General features: G+C 41.2%; 1 long non-coding RNA gene across 1 annotated transcript in view; it reads left to right on the top strand.

The window, feature by feature from the left end:
* Positions 1-23,573, top strand: part of LOC127582932 (uncharacterized) — a 35,458-nt gene extending 11,885 nt beyond the window's left edge. Inside the window, exons 2-4 of the long non-coding RNA XR_007958187.1 lie at positions 1,633-1,801; positions 4,045-4,180; positions 23,354-23,573. This is a non-coding gene — a long non-coding RNA (uncharacterized LOC127582932). The remainder of the gene's footprint in view (positions 1-1,632; positions 1,802-4,044; positions 4,181-23,353) is intronic.
* The last annotated feature ends 357 nt before the right edge of the window (positions 23,574-23,930 follow it).

Below are 23,930 nucleotides of genomic sequence, written 5' to 3'. Positions count from 1 at the left end.
AAAATGAGATAAGGAAGACTTTCTTCCCTTAGAGAAGAATTTCCTCCTTATCCCATACTAAAGTGGGTTTCCCTTTATCCTGAGACTACTTCTCGATTATCTGCAGTGGCACCATCCTTATAGATTTACCCATTCAAAACCTAATATTTCACTAGTATCATTTCTCATTTTTCTAAACTCATTTTCCGACAACCCCTTCATCCACAGAATCAATTTGAATTAAAGCCGTTGCATAATTAAGTATCAGGCAGTGCAGAAACAATTCTGAATACAAGACAGCCACAACCAGGGCAGCTTAGTAGTGTAAAATCCTAAAGCATATCTAAAACAGATTCGAAATTTGTAACAAGGGTTCTCACGATCATTTGGTATGTAGCTGTTTCACTTTTGACGATGTCTCTAAGTGGTCAGATTAACAGCTATTTCAAATTCATCATCAGAAACTATATGAAATGTCAGTGTTTTTCAAAAGCTTTTCTAAATGCCATTTAAAGTGACTTTATTTAGTAAATAGTCCTCACTGCAGTCTGCATTATAAATTTCATGATTTATAGATGGTAAACTGCAAGTGAAATCCTGTCTGGAATACATTCCACAGTGAATGATGCACGGTGGTGCAGCAGTTAGTGCTGAAACCTCTCAGCTCCAAGGATCCAGAGTTTGAGCCTATCCTCTGGTGCTTTCTATGTGGAGTTTGCAAGTTCTCCCTGTAACTACTTTCCCTGTGGGGTTTCCTGCGGATGGTCCAGTTTCCTCCCACATGCCAAACAAATGCTAGTTGGTAGGTTAATTGATTACTTTAAGTTGTCCCCCCGTGTAGCTGTGTGGCATGAGAGTCAATGGGGAGTTCATGGGCATGTGAGAGAAAACAGGTTAAGTAGTTGGAAGAATGGGTCTGATGGCATTATTCTAAGAGCCAGCATATACTCAGTGGGCTGAATGGTCTCTTCAATGTCCTGAGAAGCATGAAAGTATTTGAGCATTTAGAAAGCATAGATGATCACTAATTAATTTAGTCACTAGCCAGATGAATTCTTCTATGTGGGAATGCAGTGTTATAACCTTGAGAATATGCTGGCCTCAGAAACAACAATTATTTCAATTAACTTTTGTCTCAAAGCTAACCAGACTCAGATTAATCTACTTCCTACTGGTTCAAATTGTTTTATATTTTGATAAGGAACTTCATCCAAGCCAATCTAACTGTCCAGATAATGGATAAGAAACAGAACGTGAAACTTAAAAATTATTTCCTGCCTATTAAAGACATAAAAGGATAGAAATTTCACAGAATTCCTCACTGATTTCCCTTTGCTCATGGAAGGGTAAAATAATGAGATACTTTGGAAAATGGCTACATATATGGTGGCATGGTGGTGTATTACAGCACCAGCCGCTGTCTATAAGGAGTTTGTATGTTCTCCCCGCATCTGCGTGGGTTTCCTCCGGGTGCTCCAGTTTCCTCCCACATTCGAAAGACGTACAGGTTAGGAGCTGTGGGCGTGTTATGTTGGCATTGGAAGTATGGCGACACTTGTGGGCTGCCCCCAGAACATTCTACACAAAAGATACATTCCACTGTGTGTTTCGATGTACAAGTGACTAATAAAGAAATCTTATCTTACCTTGAAGGTTGTACTGTATCCAAGTGTGTTGACAAAACCGACTGGGAAAGTGAGCAGTGGAGAGGCCACATAAATGTTGCAAAGGGATATGAATACAGAATGGCCAAAGTGGTGGCAGGTGCAATACAATATAGAACATTATTGGAAAGAATAGAAGGACAGAATTCTTTTTAAAGGTAAGAGATTCTTGGTGTACTTTTTATGAAACATCAAAAGTTAAGGTACAGTAAGCAATTTGGAAGGCAAGGGTTTATGAAGGAACTTTTGCTTGTGTATGGTGACACCACACTTAGAAGTCCAAGTATAGTTTTGGTCTCCATAACCAAAGAAGGATTTACTTACATGCTGTTCAGGTGGCCTAGCTTTGACAGATGGGACAAGGGAGTATTCTAAAGAGAAGTGCTAATGTAAGATTCACCTATACTCGCTGGAGTTTTGAGGAATGAGAGGTGACCTCATTGAGACATCTGGGATTCTGAAAAGGATTGCAGGATTGATGCTGAGAGGCAGTTTTCTCATGGTGAAACTCCAGAATTAGGAGGCACAGCCTCAGGAAAGTGGTCAGCTATTTAAAGTATTGAAAAGGACTCCTGCTCTGTTTGGGGTTATAAATATACAAACCTACGAACATACAAATTAGGAATAGGAGTTGGTCACTCAAGCCTGTACACTATTTAATAAGGTCATTGCTTATCTAACCTCAACTTTACATGTGGAATAACTGTGCTAACCTTTATCTCCTTGCTTATCAAGTATCTATCTACACTGCCTTAAAATATTCAAAGACTCTGCTTCCACAGCCCTTTGAGGTAGAAAGTTCCAAAGACTCACAAACATCAGAAAATACGTCACCTCATCTCTGTCTTAGATGGACAATCCTTTATTTTTAAACAGTGACCCTTAGTTCTAGATTCTCCCATAAGAAGAAACATCCTCACCACCTCTGCTCTGTCATGACTCCTCAGGATCTTATATATTTCAATCGTCACCTCTCACTCTTCTAAGCTCTAGTGGGTACAAACAGAACCTGTTCAACCTTTCCTCATAAAACAATCCAACCATTTCAGCTATTAGATTAGTAAACCTCCTCTGAAATGTTTCCCATTATATTAACATTTTCTTAAACAAGAAAACTTCGTGGTCCAGATGTGGTCTCACTAATGCCCCATGTAACTGAAGCATAACCTCTCCCCACTGATGCTGCCTGACCAGCTGAATATTTCCAGCATTTTCAGTTTTTATTTTAGATTTCCAGCTTTTAAACCATAAGTTAGGCCCCTATGTTAAATACCCCCATCTTCCCTTTCTCAACAGGAACCTGACTTCTTTCCATCAATACCTGTGACAAATTGCAGAATTCTGGGATCTTCACACACAAGCCTTTAGCACCAGCCACTAGGCAGACTTTGCAAAAGTTGCCAATTTTACTCCCATTTCCTTTGCTGAGAGGCAGAATGCTGCTAACAAATAATTTCATAGGCTCCATGAACTTCATGCTAAAATCACCCCAGAGCCCACTTGCAATCTTGTACGCTATCTGCTGGGATAGTGTACAATGGGCTAGTGAGCCCTTCAGTACCTCAGACTATCAACATCACACACACTATAGTACATCAGCAAGACCGGCCTCCTGTTCATTACTCTCTGAGCAACATCATCCCTCTCACAACACAGAGAGGTGCTTTGTTTCCATGTGTAAACTGAATAGTATGTTATTCAAGCACGGAAAACATCACAGCTGATGCAGTTCCATGTACTTTTCTGACATAAGCAACAATCCTCACTAATTTCTCTGAAACTACCCCAGAGGGTTAACTACTACCACCGTGGCTGAAATGCATAGCATAAACAGCAATCAAACCTGGGACCAACAGAAAATGCTGAATACACCAGCAGGTGAAGTAGCGTCTTTGGAAAGAAGATGAGTGTGAAAAACAGTTAGCATTGGATGCAGGTCAGGGAAAGAAACAGGTTTAACGTTAACTGTTTAACTGTTTTTCATTAGATATTTAGATATTTATTTATTAGTCACATGTACATGGAAACACACAGCGAAATGCATCTTTTTGCGTTACTGAGAATGTGCTGGGGGCAGCCCGCAAGTGTTGCCATGCTTCCGGTGCCAGCATAGCATGCCCACAGCTCCTAACCTGTACGTCTTTTTTATTGGAATGTGGGAACCGGAGCACCCGGAGAAAATCCACTCAGACATGAGGAGAATGTACAAACTCCTTACAGACAACGGTGGGAATTGAACCTCGGTCGCTGGCACTGTAATAGCGTTATGCTAACCGCTACACTAACGTGCCACCCGATATATATGCCATCTGAAGGTTCTTCAATCTGGCACATTAACTCAACTTCTCTTTCCAAAGATGCCACCTGACCTGCTGAGTGTTTCCTGCATTTTCTGTTTCAGATTTCCAGCGTCTGCAGTTTTTTTTGATTTTCATCCATCCTGGGATATCCTGGTTTGCATGGTTTAGCAGGCAGTTCTTTTACTCTCCAGGCCATTGGCAGAGCTCCCCAAAGTAACTGTTCCTATGTCAACTTGGGTATGTATCTCACAGTCAATGTAATGAACTCTTTAAAAAGCTACAACATATTTTGCTTTTCCTGTCCCATTCTCCTTGATTTATATTTATCATGGGATATTTCTGTTGATGGTATTCTTAATTTTACATTTCTCACATTCAGTATTAAAGCATATTGATTTCACTGAATGCTAAATCACTAACATTTATTGTTATTTTTCAAGTGTTCCTTGTTTGTTTCTACATTCGTAAGGCTCCATAATCTATGTTGAGACTGATTGCTTTGCTATTGTTCTTACATCTAGCCAAATAAAGTCCATTTATCCAAATCTTAGCTTTAGGGGCTGAGATTCTATATTGCGATCTCACTGTGCAACAATCCCTCCACATATCATTAAAGGTGCAGGTGAATTTGTAATGCTGGGTGAGAGATGTTGCTATGTTTTTTGATAATTAGCCGCAAAATTCTTTATTTTTGTATTTTATGGCAAATTATCAAAAAACATAGCAATATCTCTCACCCAGCATTACAAATTCACTTGTACCTTTAATGATATGTGGAGGGGTTGTTGGACGAAAGAGAGTGAGAAGCTGAATCTAGCCTTTATATATGAACAATTTTAAGGAATATGACCTGAGCACTTACTGTGCTATAAATAATGGCCTAAAACCTATTGCTCTGGATTAGACAGCTTCAAGTGGAACCTTTGGCTTTCAACTTCTGGAACTTCAGTAAGTTTGATGCAAACATGCAAATATAACAATTTAGGTTATAATAATGTAATGCCCCACTGGACACAGGCTCCAATTCAAAAATGAATCATCTATTCCTACAGTGCTTACTATCTGTTAACCAATTTTCAATCCATGCAGTATATTACACCCATTCCTAGTCTGTTAAATTCTAATGCAGTACCTTAGCAAAGGCCTTCTGTAGCAAACATACAGTTTAGCAGCAGGCGTAGGCCGTTGGCCCCTTAAGACTGCTCTGCCATTTGATAAGATCATGCGTGTTCTGACCGTAACCTCAACTTCATTGCTGCTGTGCGCAAAGTCAAGTGATGCTGAGTGATAATTGGTATCATGTCTGTCACTGGACTACTCTCAGGGTTGACAGCAAGGCTGAGTCTTCCCCGGTATTATACCAGGGAATTGCCTTCCAACCTCATGCCTGGTCAGACTGGATGTGTTATATCGATGTGTCTTTTATGAAAGAATATGAAAAAAAGAAGCAGGAGGGGGCTATTTAGACCCTCACACTTACTCTGCCATTCATGGCTTATCTTCTATGGTACCGCCACTTTCTTTATCCCTTGATCTCCTTAATATCCAAACATCCATTGATTTCTGTCTCAATATCCATTGAGTGTACCAGCTCTCTCGGGTAGGATTTTTTTTCCCACTCAGAATTCCAAAGAGATTTACTGCCTTCTGGGTGAAAATAAAATCCCTCTCATTTTTAGTGCTGAGTGGCCAACCCTTTATTTTGAGACTGATTCACTGGCTTGTGAGAGGGGAAACGTCATCCCTCATCTCGCCTTCAAACTCCACAAGAATTTATTTCAGCGACATCAACTCTCATTCTTCCCCATTCTGCTTAATCGGCCCTCAAATAACAATGCTCCCATCTCAGGAATCAATTGGGTGAATCTTCATTGTACTTCCTCTGTCACAATCATATCCTTCCTTATGTAGGGCAGAACTATACACAATATTCCGGTAATCTAGGGCCCTGTACTTTGACAGTCTGTTCTTGTACATAAAACCTCTGCAACAAAGGCCAATGAACTCTTGTCTACCTAATCGCTTGCTGTACCTGCATGTTAACTTCCAGTGACCCACTGAAGGACAGGATCCCTCTGAACACCCACCCCTTTCAACCAGTCAGCATTTAAAAAATAATCTGCTTTTCTTTTTTTGACTGAGACAGGTGACCTCACATTCTTCCACTGAAATGATCTATTTCCCCTTGAAGCCCATCTGCATTGCCCTCACAACTCACACCAACACCTAGCTTTGCACTTTCAGCATGCCCTTATACATCGCACTTCATCCTCTCATCCGAATTGTCAATATAGATTGTGAACAGCTGGGATTCCAGCACTGACCCCTGCAACACCCCACTGGTCACAGGCTCCAATTCAAACATGAATCATCTATTCCTACAGTGCTTACTAACTGTTAACCAGTCTTCAATCCATGCAATATATTACGCCCATTCTAAGTCTGTTAAATCCTAGTGCAGTACTTTATCAAAGGCCTTCTGTAAACCTGTAACTTTATTTTGGTTCCTTGCATCTGGATTAAGTAAATGCAGCTGTGCCCAGATTATGTGCCAAGGGTGGTGGGTCAGATCCAGCATGATCCTGCCCCAAAGCCTTGTAGCACAGAGCCAAAGACAAGAAAGATTATAATCCACATTCTCAACTGAAATAAACCATATTATGCAAGCACAGGTCATGGTTGTATTATAGTGCAAAAATAGATGGGGCCTTGACTCAGTCTCATGCCTAGTTGACACTGCCAATATTTGGAGTACTCCTTCTGTGCTGCAGTGGCATATATCTTGGAATGTGCATTCAGATCACTGGAGACAAAAATGTACATGTAACCTTCCAGTTCACTGTGTAACCCACTAAACTGGAGATGACATTCAATGTTGTTAAGCAAAAAACAAACTGCTGGAGGAACTCAGCAGGTCAGGCAGCATCCATGGAGGGAAATGGACAGTCGACGGTTCACGTCGAGACCCTTCATCTGGACTGAAAGAGCAGAGGTGAAGGGACAGGATGGAGCAAGAGCTGGCAAGCGATAGGTGAATCCAGGTGAAGAGGGGTGATGGGCAGATGGAGGAGGGGAGAGTGGAAATAGTGACAGAGGCTCGGAGGTGATGTGAAGGCAAGAAAGGGCTACAGATGATGGAACCTGATAGGAAAGGAAGGTGGAGTAAGAAACCAAATAAGGGAGGTGGGGTGGACAGATGGGATGGTGGGGGGAGAGGAGTGTGTGGGTGATGGGGAGACGTAGGTGGAGGAGGGGAAAGAAACAGGGTGATCAGGGGCTATGGGGCTGTTGGATGTATGTAGGAAAGAGGAAAGGGACCAAGGAGGAGCAGGTTACCTGAAATTGGAGAATTCACTATTCATGCCGTCAGGCTGTAGACGACCCAGGTGGAACTTGAGGTGCTGTTCCTCTAGTTTGCGTTTGGCCCAGATGCTGCCTGACTCGCTGAGTTCCTCCAGCAGTTTGTTTTTTTGCTCCAGATTCCAGCATCTGCGTCTCTATTCAGTGCCGTTAGCTATCGATCAATTTTATTTTATGGCTGCATTTTGAGGATCACAATGAAAAACAATGAGTTGAAGTCCTCTTTGAAAGTGATCCTGCACTGGAAACTGAAGGAGAAGGCTGATCAGAATCAGACTGTGCTATCCTCGGTGTGATCCTCCATTGTAAGGAGTTATAGCAGCTCCAACCACCAGCCCGACACATAACCAAGACAGGCCAGTGTAAAAAGCCAACGGGCATCTAACTGCACTAATAAAATGACAAATGAAATCAGTGACTTGAGGAATATTAAGGGAATCAAGGAATGTTGTGATGGTGTTGTAGATCAGCTATGATTATGATCAATGGCAGGGTTGGCTCAAAGACCCAAATAACTACTCCTGCTCCTGTTCCTTGTGTTCTTATTCTAAGCTCAAGGAATTTAAAAAAAACGTGCTCAGGAAAGTAAGGTAGCAATCAAGCCATCACAGGATTGCCACATCAAATACCTTAAGCCTGGGATTCATCATCTGCACATTACACATGCATGATCTGAGTTCCTGAAACACCCATGTCTAGTGCTTGCTTGAAGTCACCCAGAATTCTTCAGCACATCAAGCACACGAACACAGCTCTGCAGCTGAACCCATCTTCAAAAGATCATACCCTGTTGCATTATAATACCATAGTTTCCACAGGAGATATATTTTCCATTGGTTCTTCCTCCTCCACTTACCATATCTTCTGATAACATTGGCTCTTTTCTAGGTAAGGTTCCTTGGGTAATTCCAGTTCTCCATCACCTTGTTAATGAACTTAGTGTTCACCTATGAATTGAGTCACGTTCAGTGAAGTACAAAAAGGAAATTGCCAAGTGAACCCTGGGGCTTCAAGTATCTTGGACTATTTTACTGCATTAAAGGTGCTACATAAACACAAATCTTAATCTTATTTTAACGGCTCCCATTATTCACTCCATTAGAGAAATTCCCTTTTTTTTCCACCCGTCTCTGCCATCTTGTTCCTCCCTCAGTTCTAATGAAGGGTCCCAGACCTGAAACATTGGCTGTTTCCATTTCCACAGATGCTGCCTGACTTGCTGAGTTTTTCTCACATTTCCTGCTTTTATTTCATACTTCCAACATATGCAGTTTTTTTTTCTGGCAATTTGACATAACCTGCCTTCAAGAACAGAGGGTTGAACAATCCAAATTTAAAAACAAAGTTGGAGCTGTGTGGACTGTGTCAAAATAGGTACGATAATATTGAAGAGAAAATTACTTTTGTTAAATTATTAGTGTGCCAGTTCAATAAAAAGGCCCATGAGTAGGTGCCATCTGCTGGGCATACAAGCAATTATGCTTTACATACTGCAGGTAGCACTCTGAGAAGACGATACTTTTCTGCAGCATGTATTTGAATGCATGAGCATGGAACAAAAGAGGCATCCACTCCCCACCAGCTGTTAACAGTCTTACGGAAACTAAGTTCAAAGAGGGTTCCACCCTCAGCTTCAGTGACGTAAGTCCACAGCTCTGACTGTAATTTAGTACTAATTATAGATTACCATTTTCAGGCATTACAAAGACAAGAAGATTTGGGAAATGGAAATGTGATTTTGCACCAGGTAATGCTTGCAGGAGGTTATAATTAAAGCATATTGTTCAAGCAGCAGTGCTGGAATTTTAACCTGGACGTAATTCGACCTATACCTGACTTTTGAATTACTTTTGATGATGAAAAGAGATTCCTTCAACCTGATGTGGCAATTGTACCTTGAGCTGCCAGTGTCCTGTTTTAAAGAAGCAGGTAATTGGGGTCATATGAGTTATTGTAGTGCACCAATTACCAGCCTGTGCAAAACAGAACAATGGCAAAGGGTGTACAAAGCATCCCAACCCCAGATAAAAACACACAATAATTTGGAATAAGTGACTTGTATTTATTTGCATGCTATGAATGTTTGATAACTTCTCATTGCTATGTAATGTTACAGGACAAAAGAGGAGGAGAAAGAATTACAGGTTCCTGTAAAATGGGATGGGCTTATGATTTCTTGGTAAAATGTATGTGTCATGAACGCTCACCAGACCAGTGACGCAACTTGTGAGTAAATAGAAAAAAAATGAACTGAAGTAACATCCATTTTCCCGAGGTAGTGAGGAATTCTGCAAATTTAAGCAGATAATATTTGGCAGGAAACTCCCAATTCCTAGAGTATTAACTGCTGGAATCCTCCTTACTGTTCATAGAATCATAAGTCTCAGGAGACAATTCAGCACTTTGTGGAAATGTCGGTTCCTTGAAGGAAGTGTCCTATTAACTCCACTCTCCTGATCTTTTCACAGAAGCCCTGGAAAGTTTTCCTTTTCAAGTATTTATCTAATTCCCTTTGAAAGTAATGATTGAATTTGCTTCCATTGCCCTCTCAGCAATATATTCCAGAACACCACACTGCATAGAAGATTTTTCCTCACTTCACCTCTGGTTCTTACACTAACAGCCCTAAATCTGTGCCCTCTGATTGCAAATTCTCATGTCACAGGTAACAGCTTTACTTTGTTTACTCTATCAAAATCCTTAATAACTTTAAGCACGTCTGTTGAATCCCACTTCCCCTGCTCTAATAACAATAATCCTGGATTCCCTTTCATCCTTCTCTGTTTCAGCTGGACTCCAACATAAGTTTGCATACTTATGAGGGTTCAATTTTGCTGTTTTTAGAATTGTAACAACATACATTTCCTTGTTTGCTTTTTGCTTACTGCTTTTCAGGAACACTTCCAAAAACAGTATTCCTGTGCCACCATCATAATAGATTATTTAGCATTTGGTAAGGTCATAGCTGACCTGTGGTCTAACTACGTACTCCTATTTGTTTCCCCATATCCCTTCATTCCTTTGGTTATAAAAATCTATCAGCCTTGGACTTAAAATGAGTAATTGACCTACAGTAGCTTTGACTGACATTTGCAGCCTCCTCCTGCAGATGTGTTTCCCAGTCACTCTAACTTTTAGTCTGTGACTCCAAATCGTAATCTTCCCAATTAGTGGAAATAATATCCATAAACACAGTACTCAGATTGGACATTCTATTGGGATTAATAATACTGAAAGCTGATAAATCCCCAGAGCCCGATAATCTGCATCACAGGCTCTAAAAGAAGTAGCCATGGAAATATCAGATGCATTGGATGTCATCTTACAAAATTCTACTGATGATGAAATGGTTCCTGCTGATAGGAGAGTGGTAAGTGTTACACCACTATTTAAAAAAGGAAGAGAGAAAATATGCACGCACAGACCCTAACATCAAGAGTAGGGAATGTGCTAGACGTTATTATAAAGGATAGGATGACAAGACATATAGAAAATATCAATGGAGTTAGACAAAGTCAACAAGGATTTATGAGAGGGGAAATCACATTTGACAAATCTACTGAAATATTTGGAAGATGTAACCATTAGAATAAAAAAAAGGAATCAATGGAAGTGATATATTTGGATCTCCAGAAGGGCTTTGAAAAAGTCCCATAAGAGAGGTTGGTGTTCCAAATTAAACCACATGGGATTGGGGGGTAATATACTGGCATATATTGAAAGTTGGTTGACAGACAGGAAATAGAAAGTAGGAACAAATGGGTCTTTTAGGGATGGCTGGCGATGACAAGGAGAGGTGATTTAGACGGGTTGAGCGAGAAGGCAAATACATGGCAGTTCTAGTATAATCTGTAATCACCTGGGAGAGGAAAAAACATGAATAACCCAGGAATGACTAGAAAAATTTCAGCTCAGATCCTTCCATGGAATCTAAACCAGTCCTGGAGATCATATAAATTAAACGTTATCAATGAAGACATTTCTCTCAGGTGACGAGATGCTTGCCTTAGTGAAGGATTGATTCTGCTCCCAGTTGAAGCCATGCTGAGAATCAGAGAATACATTAGAAATTAAAGGACAGACCACCTACACAGGGGCTGGATTCCCAAAAACACTGGATCCCAAGGGGCCAGCTAGCAACAGGAGTTCAAAGAATTCCATTCAGCTCATATCCAGATGACCGCTGTTGGAACAGAACAACACCCTTTACTTCAGGATAACATTCAAGTCCAAGGTGTTACAATCTAGTAAGCAAAATGGGTCCTGGCTACCAGTGCTCCTTATTGTTATTCTGTTTGGCAGCAGGAGGAGGTTCAATACAAATTCTGCTGAAACATACAATTACGATCTTAACGCAAATCTTCTGCTACTGGATAGGTAACATTGCAATCCTAATAATGTCTTGAAGATTACATGCAGCTTCTGTGTACTAGGCAGTTTGGCCAGTTTTAAAACAGGAGTATGACAGGACAAAGGGTTGGAAGATCCCTGCACCCTTAAAACAAAATAAAAAGAAAGAGAGCAAGGAGGCTTGGCAAAGGACTGCACTGTGTAATGAATTGACCTTTACGTCCTGTTTGTAAGACAAGCTTTTCACTGTACCTCGGTACAAGTGGCAATAATAAGCCAATACCAATACCAATAACAAAGATAATGAAATGTTAAACAGATTGGCTCAACAAGGATTCATTCATTGGATGTTCTCTTAAAGGCAGCTCTTGAGTTCCTCTAGAAACTTCATTCCTTTGTGGTTCCCTGGTCCAAATACAACTTGACGACCTATAACCAGACTTATATCCAGGTTGCTGCAGCAATGATTGTATCATTCGCCCATACCTGCAATATCCCAGGTTACAGCACATTTGCCTCCACTTGCAATTACTGCTTCTCACAGTGTGTACTGCTTTGACCATATGATTTCCCTATCTATTTCCCCCTGTTAGGATGGTCCCGTATCAGAGGTAGTCAATGGATGCTGATGTGCTGAAGTTATTTCTTGCTCCTCTTTGGAGATAGTATTCTCATCATGAAAAATGGAAGGTCAGCACAGGAAGTAGGGCCAGAGGTTCTATGCAAAGGGCATGGGTGCTTCTTAATAATTGAATTAGCATCACATGTCAACAGGAAGAATTTGCTGAAGACCTACCTTGCTGATCTGCCATGAACCAGCAAGCTCACACTCCCTCAGTGTCCTCCACAGCACTTTGGATGTCCATTCATTTGGCACTAGTTTGGTCATCCATCACCCGCATGTGCTTCTTTCATGAAGTTTGTGCGTAGGCATCTCACACCGAAACAGAGCAGAGAATTCCAACATAAGGAACGAGGATTAATGAGGAGCTACCTGCTCTGAAAGGAGGTGAGGAGTACATGTAGCTATTTTGAGAAACCAAGGGTAATATGCAAACAAATGTTTCATTTAAAAAGACCTTGGCCTTACATTAGAAGAACTATTGGCATTCAGGTCACAACTTGAATCAAAGTCTGTTTTATGAGCACAAGACCATTCCTTTGGACATTTACTGAAAATGTGAGATTCTGGTGAAAGCCAATAAGGCATCATGCCAGACCAGCAAGGTAACACTTCAACAAGTTCTTCCTGTGGACCTGTTATGCTGATTCAATGATTAAGGTCCACCCTCACCTACCTCTTTACATGCCCTGTGCATACAAGAGGTTAAATGAGAGATTCAATAATTCAGAGGTTCAGTACAGTCTGTTAAAAATATACCAGTCAATATATCTTTGAACATTGAGAACCAGGACTATGAATGAGATAAAGGAAAAGAGAAACCAGCAGAGAGATTATATACTGTAGGGTATCAGAAATGTGGAAGATGGGAACCTGGTACTGCTAAGATGGTGGAGGTCTTCTGTCCTGACCCAGATGCAGAGTATTGAGAACATCATGGAGGACCTGGGGGTGAGCTAATATGGCCTTCTGTCCATTAGTGGCACTCCTATATGGCTGCACCACTATTTCTCAGCTATCAATCGCAGTCTTTGCCTCAATTGTGTATAAAAATCAGTATACTCTCTCCTATATTGATGGAATAAAAAATCATTACATCTCTTTCTCCAAATTCGAGGTGGTGTATTTACCAGAACAGTAGTCAAAGACGTTAAAGTCTGCAGAGGGGTTGAGAAGAACATAAATGTATAGCTTACCTTGTAGTCAAAGCACACTGAGGAAAGGAAGGATATGAAGAAAATATCTGCGGAGGTAACAGTTAAAGTGATGAAGACAAAGTTAGTCATTTAACAATGATGAAAATAAATAGCTAGAAAATGAAAATAGATTTGCTGCAATATTAAATGACATTTTGGCATAGGACTACTTATCCAAAGTCCAACAAAATAGTTTCAAGATAAGGGGGTGCAGGAGAAAAAGTCTATAACACATGGTCATCCAAACTTGGCTATCTCTGTCCTAACTCGTATCAATGCCTCATTTATCTATTTAACTTGAGCTTGATGATACTTATCAGGTGTCTGTTAAATAGCAACATTTGACTGCTTCTACAACCCTAACGTTTGACCATGGTCTTGGTCATCTACACTGATGCAGCTTTGTGTGGCTGGGTGTCAACTTTATTGTGTAATCATACCTCTGAGTTAATCTCATTGAAATAGTATAACTAAGCCCTTAATTCTTCCTGAATGTGTTGGTTTCACTTCACATTTTTCAAAGTTAGAACATCCAAAGGCACAAACCAAGGACAGAAAGAAACTACAGCTTCAGACATCTATAGTTGTTTCTTTCTGTCCTTGGTTTATGCTTTTCTTTGTATTACACTCAATTCAATATTTATTCACAATATAATTGTTTTTCAGTTCAATTCTTCCAGTTGATGCTCTGTTAAGTTCACCAATGGGTAAATTTTGTCACTGTTTAAAGCTGATGAGTTCATAACTATTTATGTAATAAACTGAGGGATTTTAAACAGGAACCAACTTTGGCTGGATCATTTGCCCATCAGTCTTTGCTGGCAGAAAGATTCTGTAACAACCCAACCAATCCAAGTAAGACAGCGTGTGAACACAATTGTAATAGAGTCATAGAGCCTTACAGCACAGAAACAGGCCCTGTGGCCTATCATGTCCATGCCTCCCATTGTATCTATCCACATTAATTCCATTTATCTGCATTAAGTTAGCCTTTTATGCCCGAACGATTGAAGTGTTTGTCTAGGTGCTTCTTAAATGTTGTATCTGACTTCACCATCTCTTCAACCAGTGCATTCCACACTCGAACCACACTCTGTGGAAAAATTCCCCCTCAGATCCCTTCTAAGCCTCTTAGCTCTCACCTTAAACCTACACCCTCTTGTCTTTGACTTTCCTACCATGGAAACAAGATTTTTACTACCTACTCTGTCTATCCCCCTCATATGTTTATTCACATCTATCAGGTCACCCTTCAGCCAAATGTTACATTAAAATCAGGCTAGTAGGCCACATCTAATATTCAGTGTGTTATCAACGGATTTGAAGAATGTTTCATGCTTTTCTGTCACCAGTGGGATTTCTTTTTCCATTGCATCTTTATTTGCCCTTGAGTGTTGTTTATTTGAGTACCTAGTGTTGTTTCCTTCTCCCATTTTTCTCTTATCCTCTCCTCACAGTCCTGAATCTGACTGCGATCTGGTTCTGATCCAAGTGCCCATTTCATTGGGCATGAACTAAGACTGGAGATCATAGACTTTGGGTTCAGAGATTGGGTCCTTCCCCAGAAACAGGACTCAGATTCTTCCCAGGATCAGCCATCAGGTTCTTCCCCTTTTCGCCCACTCCCAAGATTGGACACCTCCTAGGATTGAATGCCAGCAGGACTGCAGTAACACCAGCAAACTCCTCACCTGCTCCTGCATCCTTCCTGTCTGATGAGAAACTAAGCTGGTGAAAGCATGTTTTAGGATTACACAGGTACATTTACGACATCCAGCTGTACCTCACTCCTGCTGGATGTCACCAGAATAAACAACCTCGGTTCTGATGAAGGGTCTACGGTCTGCAATGTTAACTTTGTTTCTCTTTCTCTTGAGCTGCTGAGAGTCTCCAGCATTTTCTGTTCTTGTCTTTCAGTCTTTCCCCCATCTCTTTCTTGTGGAACTGCACAGCCAGCATTCAGTCCTGGAGTACCATAACTTCCTCCAAATGATTATCAGAGAAAAACAAAAATTAAAAGATGCTGGAGGAACTCAGCAGGTCAAGCAGCATCTACGGAGAGAAATGAACAGTCGACATTTTGGGTCGAGACCCTTCATCTAGTCTAGATGAAGGACCTCAACCCGAAACATTGACTGTCTTATTTCCCTCCGTAGATGGGCCCTGCCCTGCTGAGTTCCTCCAGCATCTTGATTTTTGCTCCAGGTTCCAGCATCTGCAGTCTCTTGTGTCTCAGAGAAAAAACAAAGCCTTGTCTTTGGCACCCACCACAAACTCCATCCATAATGAACCCCCTTTGCCGGCTAGTCTTCTGAGCAGTTCTGAGCTAAGTTTCTGATCACATGTTCCCTCTAACATTAAGCCTCCCTACTTGCACTGTGGTAATATTACCTGTCTGCTCCACTGCGTCACCCCAATCTACTCTGAAAACCCCCATCCATGCTGCTCTCACCTCCAGACTTAACTATTCCAATGCTCTTCTGGCAGACTTCCCATCCTCCACCCTTCTGTAATTTTAACATATTCCTGCTGTTCCACCCACCCATTATCCCTCTGCTCACTGACTATATTGGCTCATAGTGTCTGAAAGCCTTGATTTTAAAACTTACAAACTTATTTTATCCTGTGTTCTAGTTCCTTCCTGTCTCCGTAATCTATTCCAGTTCTACATCATTTGAGAACTCTGTTCCTCCTGTCAAGCCCTCACTTGCTTTGTCCAGAGGATGTTGGTTATCTAGGTAGAACACTTCTTCCTCTTCCCCCCTCTTCAGTTTGGTGTCAGTGTAAAGCGCTTGGAACTATGTTAAAGGTACTGTATGTATAAAGTTGATGATAATACACGACGAAATGCCTTAACTTGCACTGTTGACTCCTGAGTTTGCATCTCCCTCACAACCCACGTAGCTTAATTGGTTAACTTTTACTGCTCTTGCTTCTGCTCTCAATATACATGTTCATTTCTAAAATTCTGTGACAAAAGCTCACACAGTTCTAGAAGCATAGAAACATAGAAAACCTACGGCACAATTCAGGCCCTTCGGCCCACAAAGCTGTGCCTAACATGTCCCTACCTTAGAAATTACTAGTCTTACCCATAGCCCTCTATTTTTCTCAGCTCCATGTACCTATCTAAAAGTCTCTTAAAAGACCCTCTGAGAGTTCTCTGAGAGAAATCTGACTGGTGTATTATAAGATGAGTCTAACTAGTGTATTATAACACCTGCATAAATGCTCCATTGATGTCTTCCATTGTCCTTGTTTTATTTCCCAGCTTTCTGTTTATGGTTGACTCCTGTCAATGGCAACAACTTGTTCAGGTGTCACGCCTTAGTTCAATTTGTTTAATTTGGCATTGTGTTTGGCACAGACATCATGGGCCGAAGGGCCTGTTGCTGTGCTCTACTGTTTGATGTTCTATTCAAGCCCAATTATTATCCTTACTGGCACCCACACAAAGACATGTCCTTTCAGGATGGGTAGCGTTGGATAGGGAACGTTTTCATTGATGCTTGGCTCAGCTGCCCACTGTATAACCATACTCAGCTTTCAATTAAGCAACTAAAACTATAGTCAGAACTGAGTTCTGATCCTTTGAATGTTGCATATAGGTCCTCAGTGATTTGATTGCCTGCTACTCTTTGCCTGCAGTTTATTAAATATTTAAAAGCCATGAATGCTGCATCGGGGAATTTTAGTTCAGCTCAGAAGCTGTTCCAGAAACTCAGTTTAAACAGCATGGTGCTGACCTCTATTACTGTGCAATTAATTTGTTCCTGCTGTTTAAACTCAGTTCCTTTAATGAAAAGAGTCACTTCAGAATGGAAATTTGTATGTTTTCTTATTTGTCCCTACTGTTAAAACTGTCTCATTTATAATGCAGAACATCAGAGAATGATGTCCAGTGCATCACTTTCAAAATCCTACCATTGCCTTGTTTCATTCTGCCTGTACAATCTTGCCAAACATTACATCAGAGCAGGAGGCCTTTGTTTTTCTGTGCATCTGCTGCTTCCCTCCCTTACACCATTTCTCAGCCACCAGTGTCTGTGGTCAAGAACTCTTACCCCATGTCTTCACTGCCCTACGCCCTTCAAAAGTGAATCACTTTGGCCCCCCATCCACATTCAGCACCTATTCTCTGCCTCTCTATGCCTGCTCTGCCTGTAATGGTTTGGGATTGTTGTATAACATTGTACAAATGCAGACTGTTGTTGCTGCCTGGAATGCTCCTTATCTGTCTGTACACTTGGTGGTACAGTTTTATTCTTCCCAACTTGAAATAAGTTACCACAGCAAATAAGGAAATTATGATGCAAGAAAGGGCTGGATGTTTTAAGTAACATGGGGATTCTGTGTTAAATGCATGTGCACTAAAATCTGAAATGGCTTAATTTCTCAAAGAAATGATTACAAACACTGACAATTTTGTCATCATTATGACTGCAGGTTCCATGCTGTAAAGTCCTTTTGCAGGGTTTGAAGTCTTCAGTGTAAAATGCAAGTTCTTTTTATCTCATTCAGTACAAAAGAGATCAAGAGAGAGGGAGATCAAAAACAATTCTCATACTGTTTTTCTGCAGTATTGCACTGCAATGGTTGAAGTAATTTGGGTATGACTACTGCCACTATTACTGATGCGAGATTTCCCCTCAGCTCTGCCACATTTCTGAATCTTTCAGTTTCTATACCCACTTACCTCCTTGGCTGTTCACTGTTGCCTTCCTGGATTCAGTGGCCTCCACTCCACCTCCCAACCTTGTCGATGCTATCACTATCTATGAGCATCATAACTATTGGCAGTCTGGGAAAGCAGTGGGCTGGGTAGGTTATTTTTCGTCTTTTGTATCAACAGACCAAGTTACAGAACATCCCTTAACAAAATGTGACATGTGGCCCAGATGCAAGACAAGTCAAAGATCTAACAACAATGATGTAGGAGAGGAATTTTAAACTAATTTGGCAGAGGAGAGCAGACAAGAGAGTCAGCAGAAGAGGAACAAACTAAAGAATGGGATAGAAAGAGTAATGACTAGCTAAAGTAGCAATTGGAATGGATGTGCTTTAACCCAAAGAACTGTTACATACAAGTTAAAAATGAGCTGTACCAGAAGCTACTGGTGGGGATTCTGATTCATTGGCTGCGACAGAAATTTGGCATAAACATTCCTGGCTATAATGCATTTGGCAGGAACGGGGAAGGGAGAAAGAAAGGAATCAATGTGGCAATAATAGTGTAGGATTGTATTACATGGGAATAGAAGCAGACCATTTGGCTCCTCAAGGTTGTTCTGCCAATTAAAGAGATTTTTGTGGCTGATCTGCATCCTAATTCCATTCAAGCACTTTGATACTGTGGCCCATAAACTGGGACATGTGGCACTGATTTTTCAATGCTACACACCAGAAAATCTTTTTTTGCAAGAGTAGAATGCAACTGCAACGATTTCCAGATTGAGTTGTGCTATTCCAGAAATTGAACTGGGTATTTCCAATCGAGATCCTGCCTAGTCATTCATTTTCAGAATGATGCCAATTCTTATGAAATGCTCTGGGCATTCCTGGGACAATAAACCATTGGACTGTGATGCCCATAGATAAATTCCATACTTACATTTGATCCTTCTGGGCTCCTAACCCACCACCAGCATCAACTCTCACCTTCTGATCTTGCTCCTTCCGAACCCATTAATCTGGCTTGTAAACTTCCCAATCATCCAAGGTCAACAACCCTTTCAATCAGCCGAGGCCCACATTCCAGGTGTAGTGTAATGAGACAAGAATTTATTAATGGAGACAAAAGAGGCTGCAGATGCTGGAATCTGGAGCAACAAACAATCTGCTGGAGGAACTCAGCTGGTCAAGCAGCATCTATGGCAGGAAAGGAATTATTGACACATGAGACCTGAGGCAGGGTTTTGACCCAAAACATCGACAATTCCTTTCCCCCCACGGATACTGCTCAATCCGCTGAGTTCCTCCAGCAGATTGCTTGTTGCTCAAGGATTTATTAATAACCTTCTAGTACAGTATCCTCTTGGGAAGCGTGATCATAATATAATAGAATTTTACATTCAGTTAAGAACAAAAAACCTAAGTGTATAACTATGGTCATAAGCTTAAATAAAGACATCACATAGTTTTGGCTAAAGTAGATTGAGAAATTTGATTAAAGGGCTTGATGGTAGGTGCAGTTAAAGACATTTAAAGAAATACTTTATAACTATCAACAAAGACACATACCATTGATAACTGACAACTCTATGTGAAAGGGATTCATCTGTGGCCAGTGAACGAAGTTGTGGATGATATATGACTGAAAGAAAATTCTTATTATGTTCCAAAGTATAACGGTAGATCTAAGAATTGGGAGCAATGTTTAATCTAAAAAACTGACAAGTTATGAGAAAATAGACTCCAAGAATAAACTAGAAAAGACTATCAAAACAGATTGGAAGAACTGCATGTCCACACAAAGGAAAAGGACAACAAAAATAAAATTGGTTCCTTAGAAGCTGAAGTGGGGGAATTAATGTGGGAATAAGGAAATAGCAGAAATGTTCAACATTTTCTATCTGTCTTCACAGTAGAGGCCGCAAAAAGCACTCCAAAAATAATAGAAAATTGTGGGATAAAAGGGAAGGAGGAATTTAAACAATCACTACCACTGGGGAATAGTACCGGGCAAAGTAATGGAGCTGAAAGATGGATCCTAAAGGAAGTGATCGCAAAGGTTGTGGGTCCATGGGTTGTAAGGGCTGAAGATAGACATTGGAACTTGAATCATTCAAGTGCTAACAGTGAAAATTCCTCATGAAGCTTCACATTCCAACAGCCATTTCTGACATCGTTTGCTGAAATTCTGGTGTGATTTTCTCCAAAGCTGGAGTTGGGTTGAGGTCCCTTTTGGTTCTTTGATTCAGATCCTTTGGGTCTCGGCATATCCCTAGCCATCTATTGGATTTCCTTCACCACAATGGAGTTTAGTGACTTTGACTGTCATCTCTATCTGCAAGTTTCATCTTCAGCTCGATTGATGCATCACAAGGGGTATATATTTCTGGTCTTCTTGGGGTCAACAGTGATGTGAATTTTAAAGTCCTCAGCCCACCATGTCTGTGCTGACCTTGATGCCAATCTAAAATAATCCCATCTGCCTGCACATGGTCCGTATCCCTCCATTCCCTTTCTGTTCATGTGTCTGTCTAAATGCCTGTCAAGTCTTGCTATTGTATCTGCTTCTATTACCTCCCCTGGCAGAAAGTACCAGGCACCCACTGCTCTCTGTGTAAAAAGTTTGCCTCACACACCTCCTTAAACTTTCCCTCTCTCACCCCAAACCTATGCCCTCTAGTATTTGGCATTTTCATCCTGAGGAAAAAACTAACCATATCTATGCCTCTCATAATTTCACATACTCCCATCAGGTCGCCCCTCAGCCTCCAACACTCTGGAAAAAGTAGTTTATCCAACTATTCCTTATAGCTAAAACTCTCCAATCCAGGCAACATCCCGATAAATCTCCTCTGCACCCTCTCCAAAGCCTCCACGTCACTCCCATAGTGTAGCAACCAGAACTATAGACAATACATCAAACGTGGCCTAACCAAAGTTCTACACAGCTGCAACATGACTTCCCGACCTCTATAGCCAATGCCCTGACCATTGAGGCAAGCATGCCATACACCCTTCTCACCACCATATCCACTTATGTTGCCACCCGCATGGAGCCATGGATTTACACCCATGATCCCTCCACACATTGTTGCTCCCAAAGGTCCTGCCATTTACTCTATATTCTTGTATTTGACCTCCCAAAACGTAATACCTCACATCCATCCAGATTAAACTCCATCTGCCATTTCTCTGCCCAAATCTCCAACTGATCTATATCCTGCTGTAAAATTTGACAAACTTCCTTACTATTCACAACTGCACTAAATTTTGTGTCATCTGCAAGCTTACTGATCAGATCAAATACATTTTCATCCAGACCTATATATATATAGAGGTCCCAGCACTGATCCTTGTGGAACACCAGTGGTCACAGACTTCCAGTCAATGAAACATCCCTCCACTACTATGACCAACTTACCAACTCACAGTGGATTTCATGTGACTTATTCTTCTGGGCCAGCCTGCCATGAGAGACCTTGTCAAATGCTTTACTAAAGCCCATGTTGGCACATCCACTGCCCTACCCTTATGTTTAACTATATTCAATAGAGAACTATTAATATTCTTACAATAAATAACAACTGACTATGAATGAAGTTTGTGCAGTGACCATAGACAACGATTGGAAGAAACATCTGCTCATCCAGACATTGTGACAAGTTAGAGATAACAGAAGAGTCAAGTGGGTAGGTGGTGAGGTAGAGCGGGGTGTCATCAGCCATTTCTGGAAACAACTGTGTATTTTGGATATCACCAATGTACACGAGCATTAGAAGAAGCCCAAGGATGGGCCTCTGAAGACTGCAGAAATCATTGGAGGTGATTTTCTGACAAAACAGATAAGAATGGAACCAACCAAGTGTAGTCCCAACCATCTGAATGATGGAGGGGAGTCCTGAGGGGAAGAAGGTGTGATCAACCATATCAAAGGCTGCTGGAAGATCAAAAAGAACAAGAAGGGATAGTTTACCATGGTCACATTCACAAATGATGTCAATAATGACTTAGATGCGGATACTTTCTGTACTGTAGAAAGGACGGAAGTATGATCAGAAAGCTCTAACAAACTTGCCATGCTGGCAAAGTTGGACATGGATTTGGAAGGTAGCAGCAGGTTCAAGAATTTGAGAAGAAAGAGGGGTTGGAATTGGGGTAGGAATTGCTAAATCAGAGGACAGAGCTCGAGGATATATATCCAAAGCACCGTGGTGATGATAGACAATTGGAAGGGTACCTGAGATGATATTGGCCAAAAAAAATGGTGCAGGAATGGAATTAAGGTGATCAACAGTTTGGTAAGAATAGGGTCAAAGGAGAAGGACATGGATCTCATGGGCACGGTATGAGTAGAGAAACCAAAGAAAGATTCAGCTTGGGAAAGAGTGAAAGCCTATAGATAAGAGAGGTGGAATCAAGTCAGATGTCCAAAGGCAGAGAAAGTATCAGAGGTGTAGAACAGATCACATGGTGATTTTGTAAGACGAATCACCGTGCTACAGTGGGCATGTTTCTCAGGAAAAATGGTAAAAGGTGTATCCAAGGTAAGGTTTCTTTGAGGGAATCTGGCATTGGTCTCTCAGCCACTATTCTGCCAAGTTTGTAGATGTCTGTGAAACAATTCAATGTAAGCCCATGGATTGTCAAGGAAATTGTGAGTGAAATGGTATTCCAAAGGCACATGGGGAGACAGACAGGATAACTGATTTGCCATTAGATTGTAGGGGGTCACCATCTGAGAGATGAGTTGGAGCTGATAAAGGTTAGTTCCCTGCTGGCACCTGGGTATCAAGGCTGGTCAGAGAGACGGAGGATCAATTGGTACCACCTAAGGAAGCAGCGACAAATGCTTCAACGGGTCCTTCCAGGAGATGCCAGGAGGGACACCAAGGGAAACTGCAGACTTATTTTCCAGAGTTGATCAGCAGGAGACTTGGGAGATCCAGAAGTGCAGATGGACTGGAGGAGAACTTTTAAACTGCACAGAACCTTGAGAGGGGGTGGGGGGGGGGGTGGGTGGAGAAATGAAAAAAGGAATGATAGCTGGGATGAGGAACCAGGGAGAGCCAGAGGGGAAAGGAAGAAAAAAGACTGGAGATAGAAATGGCAGCTCCAGTCTGGTGCATGTATGAGGATGGATAGAAGGAAGCTTAAATTAGACACGGCTACTTCTAGTGATAAGGGTACTGAAATCGGCTCTTTCCCTCTTAGGTATTTTCATGGACACAGGAGACTGCAGATGCTGGAATCTGGAGCAACACACAAAGCACTGGAGAAACTCAGCAGGTCGGGCAGCATCTACGGAGGGAAGTGGACTGTTGACGTTTCGGGTCAAGACACTTCATCTTCACCTTGGAAGGATCAAGTTGAACCTTATTGCGAAAGATGACATTGAGATGAACACGTGCTATGAGTTGAAATGCTGAGCAAAGTATTCATCCAGTCCCTTAGTCATGTCCTCTGACTCTGTCATTAACGTGGTTCCTAACTACATCCTTAATCCTTTCACTATCCTCAAAACTTTTAAACTGTTATCTCTCTCATCTCCCCTTTGATGTTACCCATTCATGTTTACACACATTCTTACTTTGCCCTTTCATTTTTTCCAGTTCAGAATCATTTTTTTTAATCACTGACATATGTCGTAAAATTTGTTGTTTTGCGGCAGAAGTACAGTGCAAGACATCAAAATTACTATAAGCTACAAAAATAAATAACTAGTGCAAAAGGGGAAAAGTTTCCTCCTATATTCTGCATTCTGACTGGTTTTCTGCTCTGCAGTTGACAT

The sequence above is a fragment of the Pristis pectinata genome, chromosome 25 (genome assembly GCF_009764475.1).
Source record: "Pristis pectinata isolate sPriPec2 chromosome 25, sPriPec2.1.pri, whole genome shotgun sequence".
Lineage (NCBI taxonomy): Eukaryota > Metazoa > Chordata > Chondrichthyes > Rhinopristiformes > Pristidae > Pristis > Pristis pectinata.
Note: the sequence above shows the minus strand (reverse complement) of the source record. Positions and strands in the feature narration are given on the sequence as shown.